The sequence below is a fragment of the Stegodyphus dumicola genome, chromosome 9, assembly GCF_044657685.1.
Source record: "Stegodyphus dumicola isolate Sdum_Otavi_A_Nest chromosome 9, ASM4465768v1".
Lineage (NCBI taxonomy): Eukaryota > Metazoa > Arthropoda > Arachnida > Araneae > Eresidae > Stegodyphus > Stegodyphus dumicola.
The window spans coordinates 123,779,483-123,794,668 of record NC_140776.1 but is presented as its reverse complement, the minus strand read 5'-3'; the positions used below and the strand labels follow the sequence as shown (position 1 = coordinate 123,794,668).

Below are 15,186 nucleotides of genomic sequence, written 5' to 3'. Positions count from 1 at the left end.
ATTGCAAACCAGGAAGGAATGATCTGAGGAACGTCAAAATCACATGAAAGGAAGAAGAGTTTGGGAAATGCAAATGATTAGTATTTCAGCGTATTTAGACGACGCAAGAGGGAGAAACGACATTTGACGGACTGCATAAAAGAAAAGTTGTGTAGAGATTTCTCATTCGGAAAGCGCTTTGTAAGGTCGGAGTTTACTCAGAATATCGTATTATGCCTCAAATAAAAAGAAGAAATGCTTCCCAGCAAGGTCGGAATTCGATAGATGCAGAATTATTGCCTATCGAGAGTGTGGATTATCGTTCCCTGATATCACCCGTCGCACAGGTCGACATCCAACTACTGTCATGCGAATATGGAATCAGTGGGTTGCTGAGGGTCATACTGAACGGCATGCAGGATCTGAACGCCCTCCCATGAATAACGCCTGAAGGACAGATATATTGTGAGATCAGCCCTGCAAAACAGTACGACTACATCACGGACCATTAGTCAGAGAATAGGCATGTTTGCAGCAGGCGCAGTATCCTCTCCTACGGTGTGCCCATGTTTGCAGCAGCGTGGACTATCAGCACGGCGACCATTACTTCGGCTTTCCTTGGTAATGTACCATTGAGAGAGACGGTGCGCCGAACGACAAAGCTGGATATAGAAGTGGCACAATGTCGTCTTTTCAGACGAATACCGGTTTGAGGGCAGTATTCTGATGACTGTATACGTGTCTGGAGGCTCCGAGGAGACCACGCGTCGCCTGTTTGCGTTCGATATCGCATATGGGTCCTGCACCTGGTGTGATGGTTTGGGCAGCCATTGGGTACACGAAGCGCGCATCTCTAGTTCGGATCAACGGTAATTTGAACGCAAATCGGTAAATTTCTGACATCTTAGGTTCAGTGGTTTTGCCCTATCTTCGAGGCTTGCCAAACGCCATCTTCCAACAAGATAATGCAAGACCACATGTTGCACGTCTTGTTCTGACTTTCCTTGATACACATGATATTCGATTGCTGCCCTGGTTTGCACGGTCTCCAGATCTGTCACCCATTAAAAACATCTGGTCATTGGTTGCTGAGAGACTAGCCCGCCACACCTCTGTTGTTAATACTGTTGATGGAGTGTGGCATAGACTTGAAGCAGCATGGAATTAGTTGCTCGATTCTATCATCCAAGCCCAGTTCGACTTCACGCCTTACCCGTTTTGCTGTTTCTACTAATTTCGCACCCTGTAAACCCCCCAAACTGCTTACAAAATTAGTCATTTTGTCTTCATGCCATAATGTACATTAAATATCTTTTTTGTATTTGTTTTCTTTCATGGTGTTGCAATTTTAATGAACAGCAGGGTAAAAAGGAGCTTCAATAAAACGAGAATATCTAATGTTCCCTCTGGTTCTGAAGATTGTTACATGCGGCGGAACTAAATCGAACAAAGACGATGATAACTATGGTGATGCTTTTACAAACGATGCACCCATCAGTTCCAGCAGCATTAAATTATTTGAGGCCTGTAGGGATTATCAGTAAATAATAACAAAAGCGGACGAGATTCAGGATAGAGGGAAGCGGAAATAAGATATCTTATTAGATATTGTAAAGTTAATATTACAACGTATTCTTAATGGAATATAGGTTTCTTTTAAATAAATAATATTGTGGTTATTACCGCTAGTTTATCCATGATTACTTTTATTTTTGATATTTTTACTGCAACCAGATCCATATGAAATTAAATTATTTGCATAATTTTCCCCTTCCGGTTTTCGTACGATAAAATTGGTAAAAAAAAGAGAGTAAATACGCGAATAAATACGCTATTAAAATAATTGGGATACTAATCACTTTATTAAATTTTTGTATTGAAATATTGACGCCCTGTTATTTAAATTCAACAGCTACTATTCAGATGTAATAGAAATCATGATGTGAAATATGGTACCACCTGACTAATTGATGAAATCTTGCTCTACATTGTGGAATCACCAGCATGTGCACTAAAATGTTTACATTAAAATCCATCAGTGTTAACGAAAGTCGAAATTTGAGTTGTGCCACATGCACTAGTTTCCAAAAGTTAAGCAGCAAAAAGAAAACTGATAATAATTGGATGAAACTTGATGATGATATTTATTATACCATTTCTAACATAAAAACACACACATACAAAAAAAGAAAGAAGAAGAAAAAAAAAAAGAGTTATACAGAGTATTTACATATTGTGATATCAACAGGATCCATAAACTCTGTTAAATTCAGACATATAAATTGACTACAAAAGATTTCTCGGTAGTAATTATGATCGTCCCGAACAGCAAATACAGTCCTGACAGCAATGTCTTATTCTATTCATGATGTTGCCAATAAGCTGCATGGAAGCAGTACACATTGACCACGTAAAGCAGTTCTAAACCCATCTGGAGTTTGGGTGGGAATTGAAGGGCATGAACACTGCTCTCGAGAGGCTCTGATGCGTACTCAATGGGATTAAGTTCGGATGAGCGTGTTAGCCATTTGGAATGTAATTTCTTTCTCAAGATATTGGTGTACGAGAGGAGTAGTGTGAGGATCAACAGTATCTTCTTGCAAAATGACAGTATCTCCAATCTGTTAAGGGAAAACTGTTATACAAGGAAAATTTAGAAAATGTTCAGTATTTTGATTTAAGTTAAATTATTAAATATTAATATGAGTGAAAAAATAAATTGTATTTATTATTAGGTGCCAAGCTAATACAATAAATATGGCTTATTATTTATTTTCTGTATTTTGAACTGAAATTGCATCAATAAATCTTGTAATATAGTTTAGTTCTGCATTCAAAATGTCGTCTCTGTGCCTTTGAGCATTCAGTTGTAACAGCACATACAGGTCTTGCGCCCAACCTAATGTACTCCTTTCTATACAAGAATATTGTTAAGAATTTTGAACATATACGGATAATTTTAGTGAAATTATATGTGAAATTGTATTTTCCTGTCTAATGTAACACGAAAATCTAGATAAACGAGCTGTGCCGGAAAAGTAAGAATACAGCAGCAAATCTGTTTAACATTGAGCAAATAGGTGTAACGTGTGTACGAGCCAGTTTCCCTTAGAAAGTCCTCCACGAAGGCATCCTTCCCCTTAGGCAGATAGCCCTCGAGGCTTTGCCATAATTACACAAACAAACAAACAAACAAACATTGAGCAAATAGGTATCTCAGTAATTTGGCGCCGAATCGCCCATTTTGGTGACCATTTAGCGATATTTTGATCCAGTCCTTGTATACCATACTAAGTATTGCAATTGAATGAATGTATTTGATCACTAAATTACCTGTAACCGTAATTCGGCCCTCGTATTGCCTCCCAGTAATTTCGAGTAGCAGAAAGTACTAGAAATGTCTCGGTGGGCGTGTGAAAACCGCATACAGCCGAAGACATCATCTGCTTCTCAGTTGTTGTTAGCTGTTAACTCAGCTTGAGTTCCGAGTTCCATCTCCGACTTAGCTTCGCTATGTAGTTTTGCTTTGCATTGCGTTGTGTTTAACGTACTTAGTAGTTTGAAGTGTCACTAATTGTGCTCTGTGATACTGTGGAAAATTCCAGAACTCTGAAGTGTTTCTTTTGATAAAATACGTTTTATCTGCCTATCATTGGACCCCTTTACATTCAGTCTATTACGAACCCGTACGTGTGCAACAGTATTAGCACCTACAAAAGTACCCCTTATGTTAGATGGAAGATACAGAGTGTGCGCTTCTATCCATATGGTAAGCACGTCAAGAATCACTCCGTAAAGCAAAACGGAGCTCATCAGTGAACAGAACAGGTCTTCATTGATTTTTATTCCAGTTTGTGTAATTAGGAGGCCAATTCAAACACTCCGTTCAGTAGGAGGAGACGTATAGTGCCTGTCACCTAGCACACACACCTGCATTCTGCATACTCTGCGTAACTAACATTCTGCATACTTTCCTTCCTGTAGAGCAAAAATAAGCGCGGATCTAAGATCAGAGTCTCTGCTGTAGCTCTGCTGCATCCTGTACTAGTCACAAATGCTGGTCTTCTGAAGAAATGGCATCCACCTCGCGTAGATTTTCGACAGGCTAAACTAGTAATTAGAATTAAGACACAATAACACGCCGAATAAATACTAATTCAGAAGTCAAACAACAAAAATCAGCGTTATATTTACGAAATTTTCACAGGACTAGTTTCGATGGTTTTACCGAACCACCATCCTCAGCTGCAAAACCGCAAATGAACAAGATAGGAAATAATGATTAGATAAGGTAAGAGAGCCTGGACAAGAATAAGCAAGTGGCGCCGTCTGTTGGTGAAGCCAGAACTAAAACTAAATTTCTTTAAAAGCCGAAGGCAAATTTGGATTGGAATTAGGATCGTTAACTAGAACAGAAAGATTTTTATGAATGTGAAATGCCTCTAGAAAATCCAGTTCTCCAATGGAAGATGTTTTTTGAATAATTTTGGCAGCGGAAAAATTGAAGGTGTGATTTTCGGACCAACAATGTTGAGCAACAGAAGACTTCTGTGTTTCCTTTTTTCTAACATATGCCTCATGTTCCTTGACGCGAAATTTGAAGGCTCTCTTAGTTTGGCCAATGTAAATTAAACCACACTGGCAAGGAATCCTATAAATACCCCAGGAATTCATATCCGAAATGGGGTCCTTGAGTAATTTTATTGATGGGAGAATAAACTACCCGAAAGTTAAATTTCTGCAAAATATGTGCAACTTTATAGCTAATTGATAGAAAGAAGGGAATGACAACAGAATTTTTATAATCACGGAGAATGCAGTTAACCGTCATAAAAACACCCTTGCAGTTAAATTCGAAAAACTTCTTTTACAGTCTTCCAGTTCAAGTAGTTCAAAAAATCTTCCCATTGTAAACAGCAAGCCAGTAGTTAATATTTCTTATGTTAGACTTTCAGAAGAACAGGAGAGAATTCTAAAATATAATTTTAACTTCTCACAAACCTGTAAACCCTCGATTCCAAAGATTTTGGCTCCTGTCGAAAAAGCTTTCAAGTTCAGTAAAGTTTCAGATTCACAGAAAGAAATGATTAGGCATCTTATCGCTCATAATGTGAAATTCAATAATAAACCTTTGAAACCAAATCTAACTGCGAGAGAAAGAGCTACAATGAGCGAAATTCATTCTAACCCGGATATTATCATTTCAAAGGCCGACAAAGGTGGCCAGATAGTCGTCATGGATAAGAACACTTACATCGATGGTGTCACTAAACTCTTAAACGAAGGACTATATAATCCGATCCCTAAAGATCCTTCACCTTCGGACTTGTCAAAAATAAAAACTGCGATCAAATCTTCGCAAATCATTTCAAGCAGCTTGAAACATTCGCTTATCACATCTGTTGCGAATTGTGCCAGATTATATGCTCTTCCCAAAATTCATAAAAGTGGTATTCCTTTCCGCCCTATTGTATCAAATTTAGGTACTGCCTCGTATCCTTTAGTAAATATTTAGTTTCTATATTTTCCACTCTATTAGACAATAACATTTACACCATAAAAAATTCAATAGAGTTTGTAAAAAGGGTTAAAATCATTTCTCCTAGTAATTTACTCATGGTTTCTTTTGATGTAAAATCATTATTCACCAATGTCCCAGTTGAGGGTGCATTAAGATGTCTAGAAACCAGACTTCGCGAATTTCATTTCTCTTGCATCGAAATTCATGAGCTAATTTCTCTCACTCAACTCTGTTTAAAACAAACACATTTTGTTTTTCAAAATAAATATTACAAGCAAACTGAGGGATTAGCCATGGGAAGCCCCCTCAGTCCCATCCTGGCTGATATCTACGTGCATTATTATGAATCAAAATTGTTTGAAACTTTAAACTTCCCGGCATGGTTCCGCTACGTAGACGATACTTTTACCCTGTTTGAAGGTAATAAAGATGATTTAAATAAAGTTCTTTCAACAATGAATTCTATTGATCCTGCTATTCAGTTCACTTTTGAACTTGAGACTTGCAATTCTCTTCCGTTTCTCGACATTCTGGTCACACGTAGCAAGCACATCCAACTTCAGTACTACGGTTACCGTAGTCCTTCATCGGTTTGCCTTCCACCACACTTTAAATCATGTCATCCGACTAAACAAAAGTTAGCTTCATTTTATTCCTATGTTTTCCGTGCTCTTCAAGTTTGCTCCTCCAAACTAGCCCTTGATGAAGAACTAAATTATTTAAAAGCAATAGCTATTGACAGGGGCTTTTCACCCAACATTATTAATCAAGTAGTTAAAAAATTCTCATCTCAACACACTGAAAGGCACACTCTTGTTTTTGGGGATTATAAAAATTCTGTTGTCATTCTTTTCTTTCCATCAATTAGCTATAAAGTTGCACATATTTTGCAGAAATTTAACTTTTGGGTTGTTTATTCTCCCATCAATAAAATTCCAAGTTCCATACTCAAGGACGCCATTCCGGATATGAATTCCTGGGGTATTTATAGGATTCCTTGCCAGTGTGGTTTAGTTTACATGGGCCAAACTAAGAGAGCCTTCAAATTTCGCGTCAAGGAACATGAGGCATATGTTAGAAAAAAAGGAAACACAGAAGTCTTCTGTTGCTCAACATTGTTGGTCCGAAAATCACACTTTCAATTTTTCCGCTGCCAAAATTATTCAAAAAACATCTTCCATTGGAGCACTGGATTTTCTAGAGGCATTTCACATTCATAAAAATCTTTCTGTTCTAGTTAACGATCCTAATTCCAATCCAAATTTGCCTCGGCTTTTAAAGAAATTATGTTTTAGTTCTAGTTTTACCAACAGACGGCGCCACTTGCTTATTCTTGTCCAGGCTCACTTATCTTATCTAATCATTATTTCCTATCTTGTTCATTTGCGGTTTTGCAGCTGAGGATGGTGGTTCGGTAAAACCATCGAAACTAGTCCTGTGAAAATTTTGTAAATATAACGCTGATTTTTGTTGTTTGACTTCTGAATTAGTAATTAGAAACTTGTCCCACAACCAGCTTACCACGGAGCAGTGGACATTTAACCATCTTGCAACACTAAACTGCCATTGACCTGCTTCTAATCGGCATATCGTCGTATCACACAATTCTGTTGGCAAATATTGCTTGTAACTCATTTTTACATTTTGGCTATCTCGAAATTCTTTGGTGTAATTTAATTCTTTAATTGTATTCATTAAATAGAGATTCCTTTCTAAGCAGCTAGTTTTAAGCTGTATCGTAATTACATAAAGCGATGGCAGCTTCACTCCTTTGCAAAATGCTGTTCGTTGCAGCTTGCTTTTTTGGTAACATATCCAAATTTCAAGAACTTCGAAATATTTTAAACCGATTTATCGCGATTTTTCGGTTTGTTGTGTAATTGTTTGAACTAATTTTTATATTTGCAAAAGCTGCTCATTTTTCATTGGAGAATAGTTCTGCATAAAAAGAAATATCATCGAGGAAGACTCTTTTCCCTCCTTTCCTAAATGGCGACACGCTTATTCCTCAGTCATTGTTGCGAATAGCTGGACACATCAGTCTTTTTAGCCATTTCCTTACGAGATCGTTGCCGGGCTGATGTAACATTCGGGAGGAGAGGAGGAAGGACAGACGCAAACAATCAAGTTTTACGCGAGAGTCGTTTTGGACTAGCAGTTAGCCTCCACTTGTCAAGGAAAATTATTTGTTCCATTCAGGGAAAGGGGCTTTGAGCAGTGAATTGTTGCATTTGAGGTAAAACATGCGCCATTAAAATAATTAATAGTATCAGATAAAGCCCTAAGCTATTTGAGATATGGAGCCCTTTATAAGTCTGTTATAATATATTTTAATACATACTGTATTTCAATTTTTTTCGGGGGGGGGCGGGCTAAGCTATAGCTTGGGTAGCTTATATTTAAATCCGGCCCTAAATAGTATTATTGTAAAGATACTTTACGGCGTGCCAAACGTAATTGCTCGCCAAAGCAGTAACCTGGTAATATGGTGATCCGTTTATTTATTAACTGTCACGAGTAGATGTACTTTGACGTCATTGTGAATAAGCGCGAAAAAAATTAAATAAAAAATTTCTTTGGACATTTATAGCTTACATATTTTCGCGTTTTGCATAAAAGTTGACGGAGATCTCGCGAAACACCTGTTATTCCGATGGAAGTATGAAGAAGCAGATCGCGTTTAGTTAGTTAAATAACTACACAGTATGAGTTACGGAATCTAGTTTGCCGATAGTTTTTTGGGTCGAAAACAGCTGTTGGAAAATGTGTAGTAATTAAAGAACTCATTTTCGTTGATGTATTGATTTAAAAAAATCGGTCTCTAGTATGCGATTTAGGAAGTGCTATATGACGAAAAATCGCGACTGAATTCTTATTGGATGAAAGTACCATCCATATTGAAAAATTACACCAAGACAAGGTGTCATACAATACGCAAAATGCAAATAGTGCTTTGTGATTATCCGTTCTACCCACCTCAGCAACCCCACTAATTTACTAATTTAATACTAAAAGAATTTAACAAGCAGTGCGCTGTATCGCCGTTGCATCGTCAAAATGTATTTAAGTGGCAATATAAGTAAGGGTGCGTGTAGAACGATAGTCATTAGTGTTTTTTTAGGGGGGGGGATTGAGTGCTTTTTTTTTTTTTTTTTTTTTAAGAATGTGTGTGTGGTATGGAATCATAATAGGACTGTAGAGTCTGTCGGCTGATGAAAGAGAAAGCTTTACATTTCTTCAGAAAGATCGCGTTTTGTCCAAAATTTCAGAACTCAAAAATTCGCATTCTTCCTAAGCGATCGAATTTTATGGATAAAAATGTGGGCGCCGACGCCAAATTTCTGTAATTGTTTGGTGTTTTTTGAGCGAAAACAATAACTGCGTACATGGAGAGAAAGACAGTGTGCGCAGGGCCAAGTTGTACTTTCTTGTAACCTTTTTAAAATTATAAATGAACTGCCGTTTGGAAGCCCCTGCAGAAGCCAGATGATGAGTGTGCTGGGGCTTTGCCAATTTGGTCTGTAATACTGTTTCTGTACTCCACACATGTGTACCTGGCCTGACGTGACCTGCTTAGTTGTTCTGTGCTGCCAACTTTCTGCAATTCTCTGATATTTTTTAATAAAATAGATCGCTGTGCACATAAGGAAAGATCTGAAAAAAAAAGTTTAAGTGTTTCATTATGGCTGTTTTTGCGTTTTTGAGTTTAATTGCTTGCTGTTTTATGTAATTCTTCCTTCACCGCCATTTTTTAAATTGGCTGTTGCTTTTACGTCTTAGGTTGGCGAAAAATTATTAGCCAACGATTGAAGAATTTTCGGGAGAGTTGAGCGGATAATGAAAAAAAGAACGTACCAATGAAACTATATGTTGCTGCTACTAGAGCACTCAAGTAGTGCTACAGCGAAATATTATATTCGAAAAGAAAGGTTTATAGAGTGAATCCTTGTTCGAAGGCTGGTGTTGCCTTTCCTAGTAGTTTTTCAATTTATTTGCATCTGTTGTCAAGAGCTTGCGTTGGAAGAATTTTATCGACTGGAATATTTACTAGAATTTTTTATTGTTCTTATTTGTAAATTTCTATTATTCCTTTATGTTCATATTTATTTTAGATTTAATAAATTAGCTGTTATTTTCATAAAGTTGTATGCATCTTTAAGATTCCTATTCCTGTCTCTTGTTAGATTTCGCTCAAAATTGAAATTTGGGGCTAAGTGGCGCCCTCTTAACTGAAAAGTGGGATCCACCAGCTACCGAACGGCAAAGTTGCTAAACGCTGGTAGTTCGAATCCCGATAAAGGGCTGCTGCATGGACGTTTTCATGTTTTTCCTCCGTGTGTACGTGTATAAGAGCCAGTTTCCTTGAAAAATTCCTCCATGAAGGCGTTCCATTAAGCAAGAAAATCCTTACCTCCTTTCTGCAATTTTGAAAGATTTGGAAACTCAGATCATTCTCCTCTCCCCAAGTTTTGTTTATACAGAAAAGGTTTTGCAATCAGTGCAGATATTATATGTTTAGTTTTGATTAAATTTAATACACTTTCAGATAACCAACGAACTTTCGTGTTAAATAGTAAACTAATCTTCATTTTCCAAACAAAGTTGAATAATCTCTTCAGGCATTCTTTTTGATTTTATTAACTACTTTCATCAAATAAACTAGTGAGCGATGACGTTTACCAGGATTTGTGGTGACTAAATGCTATCGATGAAAGTATAGATAATATGTTCGGTATAGTTTGCGTTAGATATGCCAGAAAACCTCGATATCATCCTACCATTACTAGAGCACCGTTAGTAGCAGTGGAGAAAATATTGCTCAAAAAGTATAGCTTTTACGCCGAAAAATTTTTTAATTCATTAAATGTTTTTTCACCTTTGTATCAGTTTCCAAGCATTTGATAAATAACAATTTTGGGGAAATCTTTCCTTCTTTTACAAATCCCACAGTAAAGCTGCATTCCAGGTAAATTCGACTCATCAAAGCTGTAGAGAAATTTCAGATTTTTTAAGTACTCATATAAAGTATTTTCTAGACGCTGAGCTATTTCGTCAATCCTTTTTTGTAGTGTTTGTTGTACGCATTGGAATTCTTATGATATTAAAACTGTTTCATGCCAGCACGGTGCATATTACTTCGTTTTTCATCAATGGTGCTTTCCGAATTTTCAATCAGTAAAGAAATGTCATAAGCACGTAATAGGGGGACCGGAAAGTAATGTCGCTTTCTTACATTAAATTCAAACGAATACATTTTTACCAAGTTTTTATTTTTAATCAATAATATAATCACCCTCGTTATCAACAACCTTTTGCCATCTAATGTGCAGATTTTCAATCCCGGGCTGATAAAAATCAATTGGTTTTTGAGTAAAATATCTCGAGAAAACATTTTGTACATCATCCAAATTTTCAAGTTTTTCGCCACTAAGAAAATGCTGTAGGGATCCAAATAAACGGAAATCCAATGCTGCGATATCGGCCGAGTATGATGGGTGAGTATGGCAGTACCTCCACAATTCATTAATTTTTTCCAGTGTTCGTCTTGCACAGTGCGGTCTTGCATTGTCGTGTTGCAGAATGACGCCTCTTCTGTTGACAATTGTTATTTTTCGATTAAAGATTGGTTCACTCCATCCAATTGTTCACAATAAAGGTCTGCATTAACAGTTTTTTCAGGTTTCAGCAATTCAAAATGAACAATTCCGCGAATACTCCATCAAACACCCAGAAGCGCCTTTGCGGGATGTAAACTCTTTGTAAACCCTATTAAAACTGCCTTTTGTATTTTGGATTATCATATAGGACTTATTTGTTTTTCTCTACTCATCAAACGATCAAAAAACGGTTCTGTATGGTGCCGTTGAGGCAATACGTTGCATGTGATGGATAGGTTGGCTTGGTTCTTTTCGGACAGATTATGGGGGACTCAAACACTTGCTTTGCTTATTTTTCCATTCCGCTTTAAGGTATCCGACCTCGTTCGGGTACCATTTTTTTAAAAATAGTTCGTATTTAAAATATAAGCATATTAAAGAGTAAAAACAGTTTCAAAAATAATGCTAAGTAATTTTAATTTTGAAAAATTATTAAAAAACTGATAATTTTTGCTTAAACTTTGCCTTTACGGCAACAACGACAATGAACAATGTATGCATAAATATAGTTTTTTTTTTTAATTTGTATTTATGTTTACACTTGTGTATGCAATAAAGCAAAATACTTAAGAAATATTTATATATTCTTGAGATATGTCAAAATGTATAGTATTTAGTGTATATTTTCTCGTTATCGCATTCAAAATCTAAAAAGAAAAAGTCATAATTCAACTTGTAATTAATATTTGTAAAATCTTCTGCTTCAGAGCATGCATCAGATTATATAAAACATATATGGAAAGTATCATTTAACTTTATCCATAAAATTTTGAGTTGTCACTGTTACAATTAGCAATATTTACAAAAAATTGCATTTTTCAGAAAACAAGTTTAAAGTTTTTATAACACAATATCTCAATGAAAGAAAAGTTCCTGACAATTAAAATTCTTTTGTTTTGTAAGTTACACCTTGCTTTCTTTCACACACATCGTGCTTTTTCTTTCGAACGGCACGTAATTTTTTTCTTTGGTTTTCGCAAAACTTGTGGAATGTCGCCTATACTCGTGATTCCGCACTTTGTCAAGTTTTCGAAATCCCTGCTCAGTGTAAAATCCAGGACACATATCTAACCTTGAAACTTCTTCAAGCAAACCAGTAAATCCATCGTTAAAAACTACAACACTTACATTTGCTCCAAACATTAATGTTCGCAAGTTTACGAACGTTTCTTTCGAAACAATTTACCATAACATGCCATTAAAACATTCGTTGGCATTTTGCGTTTTGCCATGTATACATTTTTTTAATAATTCTTGTGTACACAACTCCATGTACGTAAATTTAATTTAAAATATGTGTTGGTATACCAGAGGATTTCGGTTTGATCTTTTTCTTTTTTGCTATTGCACGCTGATAGTTGCACCAACTCGTTGATCCAGGAGGACACTGGCCATTCATCGGCTTCGAAGAAGAAGAACTACAATGGAACAATGCAGCTATTACAGCTTGCTGCATCTCAATTAAATTTCCAACACTACTTCTAATTGCAATGCCATAATAGTTCTGCAGTTTATCAATAAAAGAATCAGTCAGTTTACCTTTTCCTTTGAATCCAGGAGTGGAATTTTTTACTTTTCGTAGTCTACTGCCAACCCTTTTCTGTACATGTCCAATGCATTCCAGTTTCTTGACCGAATCTTTACCATATATATCTTTCACAGTTAAAAATCTTTTAGAATCCCCATCCCCATAATACTTCGTGTACTTCAGCATTCATAATTTGATAGATCGTTCAAAAATGCGATAAGCACCAACCGCTTCCATACCTGAAGCCGATCCTTTATAATTTGCAGAAAAATTATGCTCCGCTCTAAGTATGTCACGCTGAAGGTTGCATTCCATTTTGTTTATTTTGTTGCAAATGGTGCAAAACTTTGACATAACTTCCAAGTCAAGCACTTTGCCAGTGTCAATCGACAAAACAGCAACACACCCATGTAACGAAGAATATCTTCTCCGCTGCCATGTCCCATCTACAGATACACCGCACTCAGTTACATTTTTTGTAGAACGTTTAGTTTTAGAAATTTTTTTAATGTCATCAGCAGCTTTCAGCATAGAGTCATTTGACACAGAAGTAACAGCACTAAAAAGTTTTGCTTGAATTCTTTTATATGATGTGTTTTGTGGAGGCATTGGTAAATTTAACGCTGCGCAAAATCTTTTCGCTGCAGATATACCTTTTCCAATCATCCTCATACCAAACACAAATCTGTTATTAATATCCAGTGTTGTGCCATTTTTCTCAGATGATGTAAATGCTTTCTTAAAATTACACTCCTTGCAAGTCAATAAAAAGTATGAAAACAAACCAAATCGAGAATTTTCGGAAAAAATCAAACCACATGATAAGCAGTTAGGACAGCAAAGTAATGAAAAAACGTTTACTAAAATCGAAATATCAATAAAACAATTGCCTGTCATACCACTGCTCGAGTTTGCATCAGAGAGCTTTGTATCAGTAGACAATGTCTTTACTTCACATCTGTCAAATGAAACATTTTTTGTATGCTGGTTACCGCGAAACTTCCTCTTTTTAGACCTTTGAGACCTTCACTTGGCCATTAGGAATATTTAAAAGATGAAATAAGAACTTAATATCACACAAATAATAAAGATAGAACAAAAATTTTTAAGCAAGAATGCAATCAACTTTGTAAACATAAAAATAGCTTGTTGCCAAACTAAATACAAAATTAAGGGGGGAAAATTATTGCCAGATTCTTAAAATGTATTACAAAATATCTAAAATTAATACGAAGGTTTATAATTTCCAAAATCTTGATGAAACATAAGGTTTTTTTTAGGTACGTCTCTTTAACCGCCCACTTCCGGTCCAGAATAGTTGAACTTCCGGTTTACCCCGTTACAGAAAAATATTTATAACTTCACTTCTAATTAACCTATCAACAAGCAAAAAGTTGCATTTGATAGCTAAAGATGTATTCTTTAAGGTAATATAATAAAAAAAAATCGGAATTTTGACCGAAAATCGTCTTTTGTACGAGGTCGGATACCTTAAATGTTCTTGGATGGTCGACCAAGGTTGGTTAAGAGTGTTTGACATGTTTCATTTGCTTCCACTTCTGCCCTTAGCATGTTGTTGTCGGCATGCGCAGAAACGACATTACTTTCCGGTCCGCATATTTCACAAGTGCACATCTGTGTAGCCACGAGGGAGTGGCTTCTAGGATGGACCAATGAGCATCCAGTAATATTTCTGTCATGTCACATGACCTTTCGTGTGCTTTAAGATTTAAGCAAGATGGTTGAAAATATTCTGCCACGCAATTTCCTGTACAAAATAATTAAAGCATCGTCGATTGCTTCTGATACTTTTCATTGCGAAGTTAGATCAAATATAGGAAATTATGAAAATTTCACTACCTGGTTGAAATAAATACAAACACATGTTGGATACTTCGCGAAAATATCGAGTTGAAATATTACTTAAGTGGTAAATAAGATGAAGAAGAAATATGTGATAAACATCTGAGCCCAAATGCAATCTTTACATAAAACTATGCGTATGAGAAAAATATTTACACCAGTTATATATGTAAACAGAAGTCAGCACTTTTTATTGCAATCTATATGAAAAAGATAACTAATGCATAATAATAACTAATGCTATAATAATAACTAATGCAGAATTTGATTCAGAGTGAACTTTACTACTTTGCATTTATTAAATTTCACATTTAATAAATGCTCGCTCTGAAATGTGCTGTCTACGCAAGAATACTCATCAAACAGAGTGAATTTATCGTATTCACAGTGAGTATATTCAATTTATTCATGTATAATTTTTAATGGTAACAATGGATATAATCATATCATATGTGTTCTGAATTTTACACTTAAAAAATCAAAAGAATGCAAGCACTGAAATAAGAAAACACTAGATTCATTGTAACACTGTCATTCATTCTCAGCTCAATTAAAATAAAATATACACTTGAATTCTCTTAATCGACATAATATGCCGTGAACATCAATCCTAATATTAATGAGTGATAAAAATCGCG

General features: G+C 35.9%; 1 protein-coding gene across 2 annotated transcripts in view; it reads left to right on the top strand.

The window, feature by feature from the left end:
• The window catches only part of LOC118187052 (calpain-15-like), a 174,138-nt gene that overhangs the window by 67,210 nt on the left and 91,742 nt on the right, over positions 1 to 15,186 (top strand). The gene's annotated exons all lie outside the window — the stretch shown is intronic.